Here is an 18,462-nt window from a genome sequence, read left to right on the forward strand (position 1 = left end):
AAGGACCATGGTATCCCTGTTCTTAATTGGCCAGCAAACTCACCTGACCTTAACCCCATAGAAAATCTAAGGGGTATTGTGAAGAGGAAGATGTGATATGCCAGACCCAACAATGCAGAAGAGCTGAAGGCCACTATCAGAGCAACCTGGGCTCTCATAACACCTGAGCAGTGCCACAGACTGATCGACTCCATGCCACGCCGCATTGCTGCAGTAATTCAGGCAAATGTAATGTCAGCAATAATCATCAAAATTAAAAGAAATAAACATTTGAAATATATCAGTCTGTGTGTAATGAATGAATATAATATACAAGTTTCACTTTTTGAATGGAATTAGTGAAATAAATCAACTTTTTGATGATATTCTAATTATATGACCAGCACCTGTAAGGCTGAACACCGTTACTGACAATCCTCATTTTGGCTGCGTGAGATTCTCCAGCTTTGTTGTTGTTGAGCTGTTAAAGCTCCGCCCTCTTCTGGAAAGGGGGTCGGGGGCAGCAGTTCATTTGCATTTAAAGGGACACGCACAAAAACACATTTTCTTTCTTTCTTTCTTTCTTTCTTTCTTTCTTTCTTTCTTTCTTTCTTAATCTTTCTTTCTTTTTTCAGATCTGCACATTGGACCAAACCATTTTTTTTTCAGTTTATCTTTTCTGACATTTTCTTCATCTTTCATTATTTTAGTTGCATGTTCTTTATTTTTTTCTTTCTTGTTTTTTCCTCTTTTTTTCCCTCTTTTTTGCATTTTTAATACCCTTTTTCTTGTGGTGTCTTTTTCTTGTGTTTTTTTCTTTCCTTGTATTTCCTTCATCTTTCATTATTTTAGCTGCATGTTCATCTTTATCCTTATTATTTTCTCTTTTTCTTTTGCATTTTTTACTCTTTTTTTTCTCGTGGTGTTTTATTTTTAAAACTGCTTTTAACTGCATGTTATTTTTTTCCTTTTCTTTCTTGCATTTTCCTCAGCTTACCTTTCTTTCTTTCTTTCTTTCTTTCTTTCTTTCTTTCTTTCTCAGTAATTTTCCCGTTTTCTTTTTTATTTTTATTTGGTTCATAGATCTACATGTTCTTTATATTCTTTATCTTTCTTTTTTAATTTTCTTGACCTAACCAGTTTTTCATCTTTCTCTTCTTGCATTTTCATTCATCTTTCATTCTTTTATGTGCATGTACATTTTTTCTTTTTCTATTGCTTTTTCTTAATCTCACTTGCCTTTTCTTCATCGTTTTCATCTCTTTTCTTGCATTTTCTTTGTCTTTCATTCTTTTAGCTGCATGTTATTTTTTTCTGTTCTTTCTTGCTTTTTGAATCTTTCTTGCGTTTACTTCATCTTGCTTTTTCCCCGTTTTCATACCTTGCATTTTCCGTCTTGTAAATTTTCATCTTTCTTTTCTTGCATTTTCTTCATCTTTAATTCTTTTATGTGCATGTACATTTTTTCCTTTTTTCTTGCTTTTTTTAATCTCACTTGCCTTTCCTTCAACTTTCTTTTTTCACATTTTCATTGCTTTATTTTTATTTTATTTTAATTTTCCCTTTTCTTTCTTGCTATATTGTAATTCTTATTCTTTCTCTTCCTCTTTTCATACGCGCAGATCAGATCGCATCCTCGCGCAGCTCCGTGTGTGTGTGTGTGTCTGTCTCCTCTCAGCTCAGTATCGTGACGTCGCGTTTTGAGCTGCAGGAGCGCGGCGCGTGCACTCAGTCGGTTACCGGCAGCGATGGTGGTGAGAGCGCGAGCGCCGAGCAGAAGCAGGTAGGCTACAGAGCCATATAACATATCACATGACCACAACGCCTTCAAATGCGACACTAAAGTGCGGTCTGAGGGATCTTATGGTTGGCAGGGACACTCGTTAACACGGTACAGTAACATAGTGTACTGTACTGTACTATTTAAAATATGCACATGTCAGCAAAACAAGTACTCGCGCGCACAGCTGCTGTTCTGGACGAGAAGAGACTCGTAAGTGTCATTTAACATTACTTTAATGACTCCGTGATTTTGTGTAATGAGATATATGCGTTTATGTGTCATGCTTTTATTTTATAAACAAACTGGTGGTAACTATTATACAGGACAGGAGTTATTTCAAGATTTCCCCTTTTTATGTTAACTAAGTCGGATCAATTAAGGAATTCTGTCAGTCATTACCTCAATTTGTGCCATTTACTGTACCTATTTATATGTATAGCAATATTATATTTAGTTACATATTTATTTTTAATGTAAGCTGCACATTTACGGGGTGTTATTTTACAGCTTGGAGTTTTTTTAGAAGATAAACTGATCTGAGGTAAAAGTGGAAAACTAAAGCTACCGCCACCTACTGGTCAGACAGAGAAGTGCAGATGGATGTTTAATCTCGTCTCACACGACAAATATGTTAATCAGCTCTTTGTTTTGGTTTTAAAGTTGTTGCTGCCCTCAAACAGAGCATTTAACACTCTGTTTGTGTCGGTCTGATGTATTGAAAACAAATTTAACGAATGAATGAATTGGAAGTGTTGTAAAGCAGCAATTAGAGTGTCAAAGGTTATTTATTTATTTAAATAGCATGCATGATATCCCAGAAATATGTGATATCTATCAGTCATAAGAGGCATTTTTAACATGCTATTTAAATTAATAGGCCTAATAATAATAATGAACAAATAAATACATGGATATCTCACCTACTTGACTGCTAAAAAGTGTTTTTGTCCTTCTGCCAATCAATAATTATACAGGTTCGGCTTTGCTGAAATCTGATTGGCTGACATGTCTTTGGAGGGTGTGGTTTTGGAGAGAGGGCGTGTGCTCGACTCTCTGAGGGCGGATCTGATTCAGTGTAATTGTGAAGATTTTAATCTGTTTTCTGTGATTCAAATCTTTTGAATCTATTCCGAATTAAGTCATCATGTTTATAAATGTGTGGAACAGCGTTTTAGGTCACATGATGACCCTTCCAGTGTTAGATGTAGTAGGCCTATATATTACATGCAATAGTAAATTACATATACACATGCATATTTACAGAACATAACACTGAGAGTAAGTTTATATTAAATGTTAGAGCCAGTCTTTAAGGCACGAAAGCAGACACATGCTTCAAAAGGACAGAATTCAGTGAAAAAATGTATAAAATTATAATAATTAATTTTATTTTACAGCAAAACAGTATTATTGCAGTAGGAATATATTTAATGACTTTAGTTTTATAATTTAAATAATAATATTTTTAAAATAAAACACGAAACAAATCAATAATTGAATATAATAATAATAATATTAATTTAATAATAATATATGAAACCAATCAATAAAGACATATAATAATATTAATAATAATTATTACTAAACTTATAAAAAATAAACAAATCAATAAAGTAAATAATAATAGTTTTAATTATAAAATTAAATCAATACTGAAATATATTTTTATTATTATTATTATTATTATTATATAATAATAATTGATGAAACAAATCAATAATGAAATATAATAATCGAAATTATTATTATTATTTAATTTATAAAAATACATCAATAAATAATAATAATAATAATAATAATAATAATATTTTTAATGATAAAATTAAACAACTCAATAATGAAATATAATAATAATAATTATTATTAATATTAATAATAATAATAATAATAATAATTTATTAAACAACTCAATAAAGAAATATAATAATAATAATTAATATTATTTAATAATAATTGATGAAACAAATCAATAATGAAATAAAATAATATAAATTATTATTATTATTAGTAGTAGTAGTATAATTTATAGAAAATACATCAAAGAAATATATAATAATCATAATAATAATAATAATACAAATTTAATTATAAAATTAAACAAATCAATAATGAAATAATAATAATAATAATAATTATTATTATTATTATTATTATTAATATTTAATAATAATTGATTACATAAATAACGAAATATAATAATAATAATAATAATAATAATATTTAACTTATAAAAATAATCAAATCAATAAAGAAATATATAAAATAGTAATATTTTTATAATTATTATTGTTTAAGTTATAAAATTAAGTCAATAAAGAAATATAATGATGATGATGTTATCAATAATAATAAATAATAATAACAATTCTTTATCAATTTGTTAAATTTTTTATGTGCTGTTGATGAAGAAATAATAGCGATTATATTTCTCTTTGATCAAGAGGGCTCAAACACATTATTGTACGTATGTATCTGTAACACTAACCGCAGAGACTCAGTTTCATTCTCCTCCCTTCACCATCGGTCTGCGTGGCTCCGCACCGCCCAGCCAGACCAACAAAGTGTGTGTTAGTAACAAGATTGCATGTTAATGCCACATTAGAGAGGACAGTATTTGTGAATGCAGTGATTGTAGTGATGGAGCGCAGTCGGCCGAGGGTGGGTGTCTGGGATTGTGCTACAGGCTATAATTATCTGCTCTTGTATGTCCTGCGAGTCTTTTGTGTGGCCCTGGTTTATGCGCTTAAATGAAAAGAGCATGTGATAGTCACTCCTCAACCGGTTCCCTGCAAAGCATTTACACAGGCAACTGGTTTCACAGAGCGTCGCTTTACACAAAGAACTTTTACATGACTTAAATGTGCTCTGCATTTCAGGACTATAAAAAACAAATCAGGCCGAGAAATATTTTGGAAACAGAATCAGGCTTTTTTTGGTCTTTTGACTGCCAATGAGCCGTCACTCCATTGGGATTAGGAACATGAATCGGGTCATTCCTGTTATACAGTGTGTTTCCATAACCTTATATAGAAAAAAATAATAAAGACACAGTTTTTAAAGATGGATAATGTCATAATCATAACATAATAAAACAGGTAAGTGAACTCATGAGCTTTCATGAAGATAAATCAAATTCATGAGATTAATTTTAATTATTTTCTTTACTTTGGTTTGGATATTATTTGTTAAAGCCAATTTTTAGCAAGTAAATAAAGTCAGTTTTGATTTCATGTTGACTCTAAGATCAGGCATAACATTATGACCACCTTCCTAATATTGTGTTGGTCCCACTTTTGCTGCCAAAACAGCCCTGACCCGTCAAGGCATGGACTCCTCTAGACCCCTGAAGGTGTGCTGTGGTATCTGACACCAAGATGTTAGCAGCAGATCCTTTGAGTCCTGTAAGTTGTGAGGTGGAGCCTCCATGGATCGGACTTGTTTGTTCAGCACATCCCACAGATGCTCGATTGGATTGAGATCTGGGGAATTTGGAGGCCAAGACAACACCTCAAACTCGATGTTGTGCTCCTCAAACCATTTCTGCTTTGTGTCAGGAGCATTATCCTGCTGAAAGAGGACACAGCCACCAGGGAATACCGTTTCCATGAAAGGGTGTGGATGGTCTCAACAATGCTTAGGTAGGTGGTACGTGTCAAAGTAACATCCACATGGATGGCAGGATCCAAGGTTTCCCAGCAGAACATTGCCCAAAGCATCACACTGCCTCCGCCGGCTTGCCTTCTGACCATAGTGCATCCTAGTGCCATGTGTTCCCCAGGTAAGTGACGCAAAAAATGAGATTCATCAGACCTTCTTCCATTGCTCCGTGGTCCAGTTCTGATGCTCACGTGTCACTGTTGGCTCTTTCGGTGGTGGACAGGGGTCAGCATGGGCATACACATGCCCATACGCAACAAACTGTGATGCACTGTGTATTCTGACACCTTTCTATCAGAACCAGCATTAACTTCTTGAGCAATTTGAGCTACAGTAGCTCGTCTGTTGGATCGGACCACACGGGCCAGCCTTCGCTCCCCACCTTGACCCTGTCACCGGTTCACCACTGTTCCTTCCTTGGAGCACTTTTGATAGATACTGACCACTGCAGACCGGGAACACCCCACAAGAGCTGCAGTTTTGGAGATGCTCTGATCCAGTCGTCTAGCCATCACAATTTGGCCCTTGTCAAACTCGCTCAAATCCTTACGCTCGCCAATTTTTCCTGCTTCTAACACATCAACTTTGAGGACAAAATGTTCACTTGCTGCCTAATATATCCCACCCACTAACAGGTGCCGTGATGAAGAGATAATAATGAAGAGATATATATATATTCCCAATGGAAAAACTGAAAGGAGTTGTTACTTCCGGAACCCAGCTGTTGCATTCTAGTGCTTTCTTTTAAAGCTTTTCTTCTGAAATCTCTAAAGTCTAACTTTGCTCTTTGTTAAATCTCATTGCTGTCTATGAGAAAATAAAGAGATCTTTTCCCTGTCTTGAGAGCGATTACAGTCGGAGCAGCAATCTAAAGTCTTCCTATCAATATTTCATGGGTTGAATTTTTTAGATGGTTACATTCTTAGTTAGTATTCAAAGGCTTGCTGATTATCTCCTGATAAAAGAGTGCATGAGTGAATGATATAACTTTACAGAACGGAGTTGTTGAGGGTTATGTAACCTGTTTTATTAAACAGACTCTCTTATCATTCTGCCATTAAAAAGATTAGCAAGGAATTCAGACAAAAGGAAGCAGTATTTAGATTGCGTTCATATTTACTCTTTCATATATATGTGTTTGTTCAGAGATACTGCTGTGGATTGACCGTAGTGCATAACACAGCACAGCACACACAAGTATTTTGTTGCCATGGATGTAAAGCAAAGTCATTGTGAAGCTTTTTTTCATAATGTGCTGCTGTAATCTCATATATTTCAGAGTGATTCATGATGTCATCTTAAAAGCAAGGGCGTTTCGGAGCAGAGCAAGATATGGTGGTGATTTTATTAATTTACTTATATATTTGAGCACAATAAGAGCAGGAAAGGGCATTAAATGTAGTTTAATGTTGGCTTTAAAAATATCCCTAAAATTCCATCTTATTTGTCATAAAAAAACAAGTTAAATAGAACTGTAGTGTAAATTTTGTTGTGTAATGTTGTTTTAGCTATATCACACATTTAACAGCATATTTATGATCTTTTAGTCCACAAGTTTTCATTGCCTTTGCTGATTCTGCAAAGCAAAACTGGAAAAAAAAAAAAACTGCAATTAAAGATTGTATGGAGGTGATGTGAAACATGTGAAGTATGCATGCTGGGACGGTTCTTAACGAACGTGCAGCATTCCAGAAACCTGTTTTTGTCCCAGGACATTCAACAACAGGATGAGATTTACTGCTCACTTCTACATACTGTACGCCTCTGCTTCTCAACCTTTTTTTTTTTTTTGGAAGTATTAGACCCCATTCATATGCAGTGTTGCTAACTGCTTTCAATTGAAAATAGATAAAACTGGTAGCTAAATGTCACTAGATGACATCATAATGGCAAATTCATTGATTTATATAAATATGAATATAGAAAAATAAGAATCTAGATTAGCTTTGTCCAAGAAGTTGCTAGATTTGTCCCTAAACTTTTGAAAAAAGTCTCAAAAGGGGCTGTGAAGTCTAAATCTAGTGAAAATCCCTAAATTGGCAACACTGTTCATGTGTCAAAACATCCTTTTCAGCCAGCTGTAGATATAAAGTGAATGCATTAATTATATAAATAAATTACATTAATTTTAAATACATTTATAGATGGATATTTAAAATAGGACAGCGATTTTTCTGACAGTTTTAATTGACATCTGAACAGACAACAGACAAAATAAGTTTATCAACTTATTTTAGCTGGGTGATAATATAGTTACATTTTGCAGTAAAACAATCACGCAGTCAAGATTTGCTATATAGTATATATCTTTATGTGAGTATACTGTATGTATGAGGATAAAGATGGATATAATTTTTATTGCTGTGCAATAATGCACTTTACATTTTTGTGACGATAAAAATAATCACGAAGTCGAGATTTGCCATATAGTAAATATTGCTTTAGGATGTCAGATCAATAATATTATTGATAATTAAATGTCCCCAACTAAGCAAGCCAAAAGGTATGGAAGCTTGTTTCCACCATGAAATAAAAATTTAAAAAGTTATGAAGTCAGAATTGTGAGAGTAATTGCATGTTACAATGTCCAATTGTGACTTTATCGCAATTCTGACTTTATATCACACAATTAAATTCTGACTTTATAACTCAATTCTGACTTTATATCTCGCAATTCTGACTTTATAACTCAATTCTGACTTTATAACTCAATTCTGACTTTATATCTCGCAATTCTGACTTTATAACTCAATTCTGACTTTATAACTCAATTCTGACTTTATATCTCGCAATTCTGACTTTATTACTCAATTCTGACTTTATAACTCACAATTCTGACTTTATAACTCGCAATTCTGACTTTATAACTCGCAATTCTGACTTTATATCACACAATTCAATTCTGACTTTATAACTCAATTCTGACTTTATATCTCGCAATTCTGACTTTATAACTCAATTCTGACTTTATATCACACAATTAAATTCTGACTTTATAACTCAATTCTGACTTTATAACTCACAATTCAATTCTGACTTTATAACTCACAATTCTGACTTTATAACTCACAATTCAATTCTGACTTTATAACTCACAATTCAATTCTGACTTTATAACTCACAATTTAATTCTGACTTTATATCTCACAATTCTGACTTTATTACTCAATTCTGACTTTATAACTCACAATTCTGACTTTATAACTCACAATTCAATTCTGACTTTATATCTCACAATTCAATTCTGACTTTATAACTCACAATTCAATTCTGACTTTATAACTCACAATTCAATTCTGACTTTATATCTCACAATTCTGACTTTATTACTCAATTCTGACTTTATAACTCACAATTCTGACTTTATAACTCTGACTTTATATCACACAATTAAATTCTGACTTTATAACTCAATTCTGACTTTATAACTCACAATTCTGACTTTATAACTCTGACTTTATATCACACAATTAAATTCTGACTTTATAACTCAATTCTGACTTTATATCACACAATTAAATTCTGACTTTATAACTCAATTCTGACTTTATAACTCGCAATTCTGACTTTATATCACACAATTCAATTCTGACTTTATAACTCGCAATTCTGACTTTATATCACACAATTCAATTCTGACTTTATAACTCAATTCTGACTTTATAACTCAATTCTGACTTTATATCTCGCAATTCTGACTTTATAACTCAATTCTGACTTTATAACTCAATTCTGACTTTATAACTCACAATTCTGACTTTATAACTCACAATTCAATTCTGACTTTATAACTCGCAATTCTGACTTTATAACTCACAATTCAATTCTGACTTTATAACTCAATTCTGACTTTATAACTCACAATTCTGACTTCATAACTCAATTCTGACTTTATAACTCATTTTTGACTTCTATAACTCACAATTCAATTCTGACTTTATAACGCAATTCTGACTTTATAACTCAATTCTAACTTTATAACTCAATTCTGACTATAACTTGCAATTCTGACTTTATTTTTTGCAGTTCTGACTAACTCGCATTTGCGAATTTAAATCTCGCAATTCTGAAAAAAAAAATTTCAAAAAAAGCCTTGAGAGAAATCAGTCTCATTTCTCCTCTGGCCAAACGAACCAACATGGTGTGATTACTATTCCAGTGAACTAGATGAACACCCCATTCCCCAGGTCCCTCTTTCAATGTTTGTATATGTAATTTGAGGCCCTGCTGGAGGTATCATGGACTTCAGTGGTAATTTCAAGGTCAAACGACTAAAGTGTGTACCAAATGTTCAATTTATGCTCGTACGTGACGGTCTAAGAATAACCGTTTCTGTCCGTCCTTTACAGCACAGATGCGTGAATGCTTAGCTGTAAGCAGAGATGATGTTTGCGCTCCCCTGTGGGATCTCGTTAATCTGATAATTACTGCAGATGACACTAGTGATGCTAACTAAAGGTCGTATTTCTGCTCCAACCTCTGACACTGCGGCCGTCTGATGAACAGGACGCTAATGTCTTCCCACAGGAAATTTCATTACTCAGTTAAGTTTAATTTAAGGATCAACTTTGTCCTGACAGTTCCTTGTAATAAATAAAAATAGAGGCAAATTAGACAATCATTGACGTACAGTAAAAGTATGAATTATTAAATTACTGTGTATACCATGCTGTAGATCAGGTCATTTGGTCTTGGTGAATTGGGTGAGAAATCTTCATTTTGATGTCTGAATTCAGAACTGTATGCTAGAATAATAATATTATTTACACTGCAGTTCAAAAATGTTTAACCCTCTGGAGTCTGAGGCTGATTTGGGGCCTGGAGAAGTTTTGACATGCCCTGACATTTGTGCTTTTTTCAGTTGTTCATAAACATATTAATGACACAAGTGTCATTACACTGTATTCAGCACAAACTAGGCTACCATAATATGTGAGGAACATGTGTGTACATGTTTGTGTTTTTGAAGGAATAACGTTTATGCGTGGTTACTGAAAAAACAAAAAACTTAAGTCACTGAAATAAGGCCAATAAAAGTATATTAAATCTGTGTTCACAAGACTTTTGGGTATTGAAGGTTGTAGACTAGAGTTTTTGCTTCAAAATTATGTAAAAATTATGCTGACTACTCTTTCATTTATAACAATATACTGATTTAGTTTTTGTAAGACACTTTTTGCCAAGAAACACAGTATGCGAGGAGGCGTGAATCTCCATGAATAATGGGCCATTCTCACCTGTGAAGACAAAAGAATTGAATAGTAATGACCTGAAAAGACTTGCATATTAATGAGGCATTTCAGTCAGGTAGGCTGTGAAAAAAAACTTCTGTGATGTCTCAAGCTCATCATGGTATATGAAACATACAGAAAAATTTTATTACAATATAAAATAATGGTTTTATATTATACTTTAAAATATAATGTATTTCTGTGATGCAAAGAGTCTGAATATAGGCTTTTAGTTTAAAAGCATGCACATTTGGAGAAATATAGGATTCTCATATGTTTATGTCAATTTTCTATACAGAGGAGTTATTTTTTATTTAATATTCATTGTTGTCTCTATGAGCGCTGGTGTTTGCAATTCATACTGCAGCCGGAGGGCGCTCTGTGCATTTTAGTCCACAAATTCACCTAAGAAGAAGACGATATTCCATGAATGGTGTTTACCAATTCATACTACAGCCGGAGGGCGCTAAAGAAACAAAAACTCACTTAAAACTTATCAATAGAAGAAAACAAACAGGAATTTACTGAATGTCTTCCAGAGATCGCTAACCATGGCTTTTTTCATCCAGATAAACAATTTTCAAGGCAATAAATACACGATTGAGATGATGAATGCATGTGTTGTCTCTGAATTTGCCTGTGAATAGCGCTCGCTCCGTGGGCGTGGCCGCATTAGTGGGTAATGAGCTGAATCACGGACTTCTGACATGGCTCTCTTTTCATACAGATTACATAAACACAGAATGTTTGTTTTCGATTTGACTTGCACGATTTAAAACCTGACATTTCAACGTTTTGTTAGACATAAGTATGAATTTTTTGTGATTAGTATTCACTAAGTTACACTTCATTTTCTGAGAACTATCAGATTGGACTTCGTTCAGAGGGAGATGAGAGATCACGCATCATGTTAGTTTTCTTTATTTTACAAAAAGCACAACATTTTGTTTTTACTCTGAGTGTATACAAATAAAAGGAGATATTCTATAGTTTCAATTGATGTATTACTTATGTCTCTATGACAAAAAATGACAGAGTATTTTAAGTCTGTTTTGCTGCAATGTGAAAAAAAACCTGCAAAACGCGCCGGCGCGTTTTTAGACCTCAGAGTGTTAATGTCTGCAGTTTCTGTTTTTCTCTCCAATTAACCTCATTGCTGTCTAGGAGAAACAATTGCAATATGAAAGAGTTTTTTTGTTCTTATGGTTTTTACTGTGTAACCGACTGACCGCTAAATCAAGGTTGAATCCGAAGTTAAATTTCAATGGAGAAATCAGCGTGCCTGTTTGAATGTTAATATGTAACCTGACATATATAGAGGTTTATGTGAAGACAGATTGTTTGAGTTAGCAGTGGCCTTGTGTTTCACACCCACAGCAAACGCACAGCCGGGAAACAGACCGCAGATATCCTGCTTATGGAGTCACGTTTGTGCTCTGACTGTGTGTGCCACAGACTCGTGACGTCACTCTGTGACTGATGATGGGTCGTGACAGAGAAAACCAGCAGCAGAAGCTTTTTGTTTGTTGCTGATCTACTCCTGACATCTCCTCTCAGCATTAATCATTACAAGAAAGACAGCAAATGAACACTGAATTAAACCCTCAGGAGGAGAACTGAGGGAGAGTCTGAAACCAAGCAGATGATTTCTAACCTTTATGGCAATGTTTGAGTTAAATTGACCTTATTTTATGTTTGTGCATTCGGCAGGTGCTTTTATCTGGTTTTTATGTTACGTGTTGCTGCCTTCTTGGCCAGGTCACTCTTGTTTGTTTTTAAATCTCAATGAGGTTTTAACCTGGGTAAATAAAGGAAAATTAATCCTAAGTGATTTGTGTTGCATTTAAAGGATTAGTTCACTTCAGAATAAAAATTTCCTGATAATTTACTCACCCCCATGTCATCCAAGATGTTTATGTCTTTCTTTCTTCAGTCGAAAAGAAATGAAGGTTTTTGATGAAAACATTCCAGGATTTTTCTCCACTGGGGTTCAACGGGTTGAAGGTGCAAATGTCAGTTTCAGTGCAGCTTCAAAGAGCTCTACATGATCCCAGACGAGGAATAAGGGTCTTATCTAGAGAAATCATCTGTCATTTTCTAAAAAAAAATAAAAATAAAAGTATATATACTTTTTTAACCAAAAATACTCGTCTTGCACTGCTCTGCAATGTGGCACACATTACGTGATCACGTTGGAAAGGTCACGCGTGACGTAGGCGGAAGTATCGATCCAGTGTCTACAAAGTGAACGTGCAAAGACTAAGTCAAACGCCCTTTACAAAAAAAGGTAAAACAACAATGTCAAACGATTTTGAAGTTGTTTTCGCCCTTCCGCGGTACTTCTGCCTACGTCACGTGTGACCTTTCCAACGTGATTACGTAATGCGTGGCGCATCGCAGAGCAGTGCAAGACGAGCATTTGTGGTTAGAAAGTATATAATTTTTATTTATTTGTCAATAGTTTCTCTAGATAAGACTCTTATTCCTCGTCTGGGATCATGTAGAGCTCTTTGAAGCTGCACTGAAACTGACATTTGGACCTTCAACCCGTTGAACCCCAGTGAAGTCCACTATATGGAGAAAAATCCTGGAATGTTTTCCTCAAAAACCTTCATTTCTTTTCGACTGAAGAAAGAAAGACATAAACATCTTGGATGACATGGAGGTGATTGAAGTGAACTTATCCTTTAAGGTATACATTTGATCAGTTCATGCATTTTGAATAAAAAAAAAAAAAAAAACAGAGATTACTCTTCATCATTTTTGCTCAATTTTTTTTTTTTTTTCAGCTGATGTTTTGGTGTTTTAGTAGTTGAAATTATTGTGGACAGTATCATATCTATTGTTTTCAGGGATGCCAAGTCTGCTGGTTTATTAAAGGTGCCCAAGAATGCTTTTTCACAAGATGTAATATAAGTCTAAGGTATCCCCTGAATGTGTCTGTGAAGTTTCAGCTCAAAATACCCCATAGATTTTTTTAAATTAATTTTTTTAACTGCCTATTTTGGGGCATCATTAACTATGCACTGATTTTTTCAGCACGCCGCCCCTTTAATTCGCGTGCTCCCTGCCACACGAGCTCTCGATTATATTACAGCACATTTACAAAGTTCACACAGCTAATATAACCCTCAAATGGATCTTTACAAGATGTTCGTCATGCATGCTGTATGCATGCTTCGAATTATGTGAGTAAAGTATTTATTTTGATGTTTATATTTGATTCTCTATGAGTTTGAGGCTATATGCTCCGTGGCTAACGGCTAATGCTACACTGTTGGAGAGATTTATAAAGAATGAAGTTGTGTTTATGAATTATACAGACTGCAAGTGTTTAAAAATGAAAATAACGACGGCTCTTGTCTCCGTGAATACAGTAAGAAACGATGGTAACTTTAACCACATTTAACAGTACATTAGCAACATGCTAACGAAACATTTAGAAAGACAATTTACAAATATCACTAAAAATATCATGTAATCATGGATCATGTCAGTTATTATTGCTCCATCTGCCATTTTTCGCTGTTGTTCTTGCTTGCTTACCTAGTCTGATGATTCAGCTGTGCACAGATCCAGACGTTACTGGCTGCCCTTGTCTAATGCCTTTCATAATGTTGGGATCATGGGCTGGCATATGCAAATATTGGGTCGTACATATTAATGAACGTAACAGGTTGCATGATACACGTTTTTCCATTACCATCATTTACACTGTGATGAAGATGAATTTCGTGTAAGATTCATAACATATACGTTGTTCTACAGATAAACAGAGTAACATACACTCAAATATCAACTCACAACTGCATTGCAGACACAAAATAATAACACACACATACAACAAAGTGTGTACGACACACACAGATACAAGATAAAGACATCAGTAAACATAGGTAGAGAATATAAAAACAAAACAAAGGCGAAAAAAAACGTGCAGGTAAACTTACAGGTGAACATGGTAAAAGAGTTAGACAGAGGGTAAATATAGTTCTAAGAAAAGTTCCTAGATGCGGAGTAACGTTAGGCCTACTATCTGTTAAACATGTATTTAGTTATCTAAAGCAAAATTATGCACAATTCAACACTATAGCTATCATCTTGAGCTAGGCCTATAGATTATTTATCGTCTCTACTACGGCTCGCTAAGTAATGTTATGTTAGCTATATTACGCAGCTACGTGTGCTAATGACACATGCTTCATGAAAAAATAAACAAAAAAATATGTATGATCAAAATACAAAAAGAAAGATTTACCTGTCCAGCAGAAATAAAGCCATCAAGGAGTCACTTTTCAGCCCCTTGAGTTCCCTCAGTTCTCGCCATCGCTGGAGAGCCACGCCGATATTAACTCGTGTTTTATTTCTTTGTTTATCCAAAGACTTTTTGTTCATTGCCTTTTCTTGTACTGTTACTGTCTTCCTTTTTTGCCTGGTTTGCCTTCACTAACTGCATAGGCCGGTACTGTGAATTTTGCTTGCTGTTTCTCTGCCATTGTTTTGGTATTCCTAGGATCCATGCCTCTTGAATTCCCCAAATCAAACGTGCGCGCGCAAGTGGGCAGGTCATGTGTGGCAAAAGGGTGGTTGCCATGGTTGCGAGAGAGTGACAGCCGCCTAAGCCAATCCTATGTTTCGTCCCGGATGGAAATAATGAGCTGTGTTTAATACAGATTAAACGGTCTAGAGTCACTCGATTTTTATACTCTTTTTATCAGAGTTCTTACATTTTAATTATGCATGTATATATATAGAAAGTTTAAACAAATTTGGAACAAAATTTCTTACCTACCCTGCCTTTAATGACATAATTTTCATTTTTGGGCTACTTTTGTTATGCAGAATTGGCAACCCTGGCTTCATTTCAAACTAACAAATCTTTTAGGATTTAGTTAAAACCTGTTAGTGTTTCAGTTTAATGTTTTGCAGTCTTGTTTTAACTTGTTTTGATATTTTGAAATCTAATGCAGGGTTTCCCAGTCAAACCTCTTTGACCTAAATTATTCCCCTGAAGCCCCCGCTGAGATTTAAATGTAATATTTCAATCATTTAACAACACATTTGCATGATCACAGTTCTCTGAGCTCGGTTAATGGTCACATGACATGTGGGTAACAAATAAAATATTTGATCTTTTAGTAAGTGTTTTATTTCGATTTTTTTTAAATTACATATTCATTTTAATTTACATTTTATTTAATATTTATTAAATTATTAGCTTTTCATCAACTCAAAAAACCCTTGGAGTTCCCTTATGAAACTCATTTAAGCGCCTAAATACTTTTCTGCATCTGAATTTATATGTGCTTCGCTATATGTGTTTAATATGAATGTGATCAATAGCTTCATTTAATAAAAATGGAAAAGTGCGATTGAAAATGTTTTTTACAGAATGTCTTAGTAAAGAATGGTACAGCGAACACCAGTCAATACATAAAAGTCGAACAAAAATGACAGGGAAGATTGGCTGTGAGCGCAGCGGAGAGATTTGTTTACACAGCCGCTGAGATATGGAAAGGTAAGATGATCCATGCGGATGCACTTATATGGTTATCTATTAGCACACGCTTCATTCAGCATGTCGCTGTCGCTCTCTCCTCGTCTTTCATCCTCATCATCAGCTTTCTGAACCCACTTACTGTAGCCGAGACCCTTCTGTGGGTGTGTATTGTCCCGTGGCTGTTGTTGTCGTGTGGGGCTGCACATAAGAGTGTCCGGGCTGAACTGAAATAGCTGTGCCTCTCACGTCCCGCTAATGTAATTAGAAAGTGTTTGCATTGACTGATAACAGAAGAATGTGTTTTAGCCCAGCACCTATTTTGGGACCGCCATGCCGCCCGGTCCTCGGGTGTCCTTGTCTTAGACCCAGTAGAACTTTCAGCGATGAGGCTCTTGTAAACAGCATTGTTGTGTTTGCAAAGACATGTGTTGACATGAAAAACAAGAGAAATACAATGTGCAGTTTTTGATTTTGAGAATTATATATTTATTATATATTAATATATATATTTGGAGTCAGGAAGATTTGTTTTTATGTTTTTGAAAGAGGTCTCTTTTGTATGAAAGCTTGTTTCCACCACTAAAAAAAAATTAAAAGCTAATTGTGACTTTTTATCTCACAATTGCGAGTTTACATCTCATGATATAAACTCATCTGTGTGATATAAACTCGTAATTTCAAGATATAAAGTCAGAATTGTGATATAAACTCATTATTGTGAGAAATAAAGTCAGTATTGCGCAATATAAAGTCAGTTGCGTGATATAAAGTCGCAATTGCGAGTTATAAACTCACATTTGCAAGAAATAATCAGAATTGCGAGATATAAACTCATAATTGCCAAAAATAAAGTCAGAATTGTGAGTTATAAAGTTAGAATTGGGAGTTATAAACTTATTATTGCGAGAAATAATGTCAGAATTGTGAGATATAAACTCGCAATTGTGAGAAAAGTCTGAATTTCGAGTATATCTCGCAAATCTGACTATTTCTCGCAAATATGAGTTTATAACTCGCTATTCTGACTTTATTTCTTGCAATTGTGAGTTTGTATCTTGCAATTCTGACTTTATAGCTCACAATTCTGACTTCATAACTCACAACTGTGAGATGTAAACTCGAAATTGTGAGAAAAAAGTCAGAACCGTGAGATAAAAATTAGCAGTTACCTTTTTTTGTTTGTTTTTTATTTAGAGGCGGAAAAAAGCTTCCATACTTTTGCTCACCATGGCTGCATTTATTTGATCAAAAATACAGTAAAACAGTAATATTGTGAAATATTATTACACATTTTAAAATAACTGTTTTCTATTTTGATATATTTTAATGTAAATGTAATTTATTCCTGTGATCAAAGCTGAATTTTCAGCATCATTACTCCAGTCTTCAGTGTCACATGATCCTTCAGAAATCGATAATATGCTGCTTTACTCTTGAAATCCATTAAATTCAATTTGTCCTAATCTTTGTACAGTGTCAGTATCGTGATTATTTGAGAAGACAGGCCATTTTTCATTCAAGTCTTAACAAGGAAAAATAATGATTTATCATGTCAGGGTTGACTGTTCAGTTCTGTGAGACGGCAGAAGTTCATGTTGGATAATTTAGACCCAGTCCTTACAAATTTATCTTCAATTTTGGCTGCAAGTGGTACTTATCTATTGCCTTTTTGCCTTGTTAGATAGACAGATGATGATGGAGGAAGAGATGGCAGGAAACGGTCACAAGCCAGATTTAAACCTGCATCACAATATGACCACCATAGCTCAACAATTTCCCATTCCCTTTATCAATTGGAGGACAATTTGAGTTTTTAAGATGTGCATCATAGCTCATTATGTCAGAGCACATGCAGTAACCAGTGCATTAAACTCTGCATTAAACCAACTAGTGTTTTAACTGGATAGTTAGGTAATGCACTGCAAAAGTGTTTGAAGCTGAAAAGTTGAAATCACAGTATTCCAATTAGTTTTACAAACATAATAACATATTTTTCCTCTTTATTTTGTGATGCAATGTTTATGCAACAGACAAACGAGTACAAGAGCGCAGTATCAGACCCAATAAAGATGCCAGTATCGGAATCAGTGGATCCATCATTTGCGAAGTATATCCAGGGATAATCACCTCAGAGCAGTTTGGCACTTGTGTGGGTGGACAAAGACAGTACAGCAAATGTGGAAAAAGCACTGAATTTTAAAACTTTATCGTAATAGTCCTCCAAAACGCTTTCACTGCTATAAACATGACTAGTATGCATGATTTAGAGCGATTGTGTTAATTTCATCCTGCTGTGAAACCCTGTGAGGAGG

General features: G+C 34.3%; 1 protein-coding gene across 2 annotated transcripts in view; it reads left to right on the forward strand.

Annotated features, from left to right (window-relative positions):
• The first annotated feature begins 1,637 nt into the window (after positions 1-1,637).
• The window catches only part of grb14 (growth factor receptor-bound protein 14), a 91,529-nt gene continuing 74,704 nt past the window's right edge, over positions 1,638-18,462 (forward strand). The window contains exon 1 of one of the 2 annotated variants that reach the window (XM_048194671.1): positions 1,638-1,762. The gene's annotated coding sequence lies outside the window, so the exon portion shown is untranslated. Of the gene's footprint in view, positions 1,763-1,822; positions 1,973-18,462 lie in introns of those variants that run through there. The other variant, XM_048194672.1, reaches the window with a different exon arrangement.

The sequence above is a fragment of the Megalobrama amblycephala genome, linkage group LG6 (genome assembly GCF_018812025.1).
Source record: "Megalobrama amblycephala isolate DHTTF-2021 linkage group LG6, ASM1881202v1, whole genome shotgun sequence".
Taxonomy (NCBI): domain Eukaryota; kingdom Metazoa; phylum Chordata; class Actinopteri; order Cypriniformes; family Xenocyprididae; genus Megalobrama; species Megalobrama amblycephala.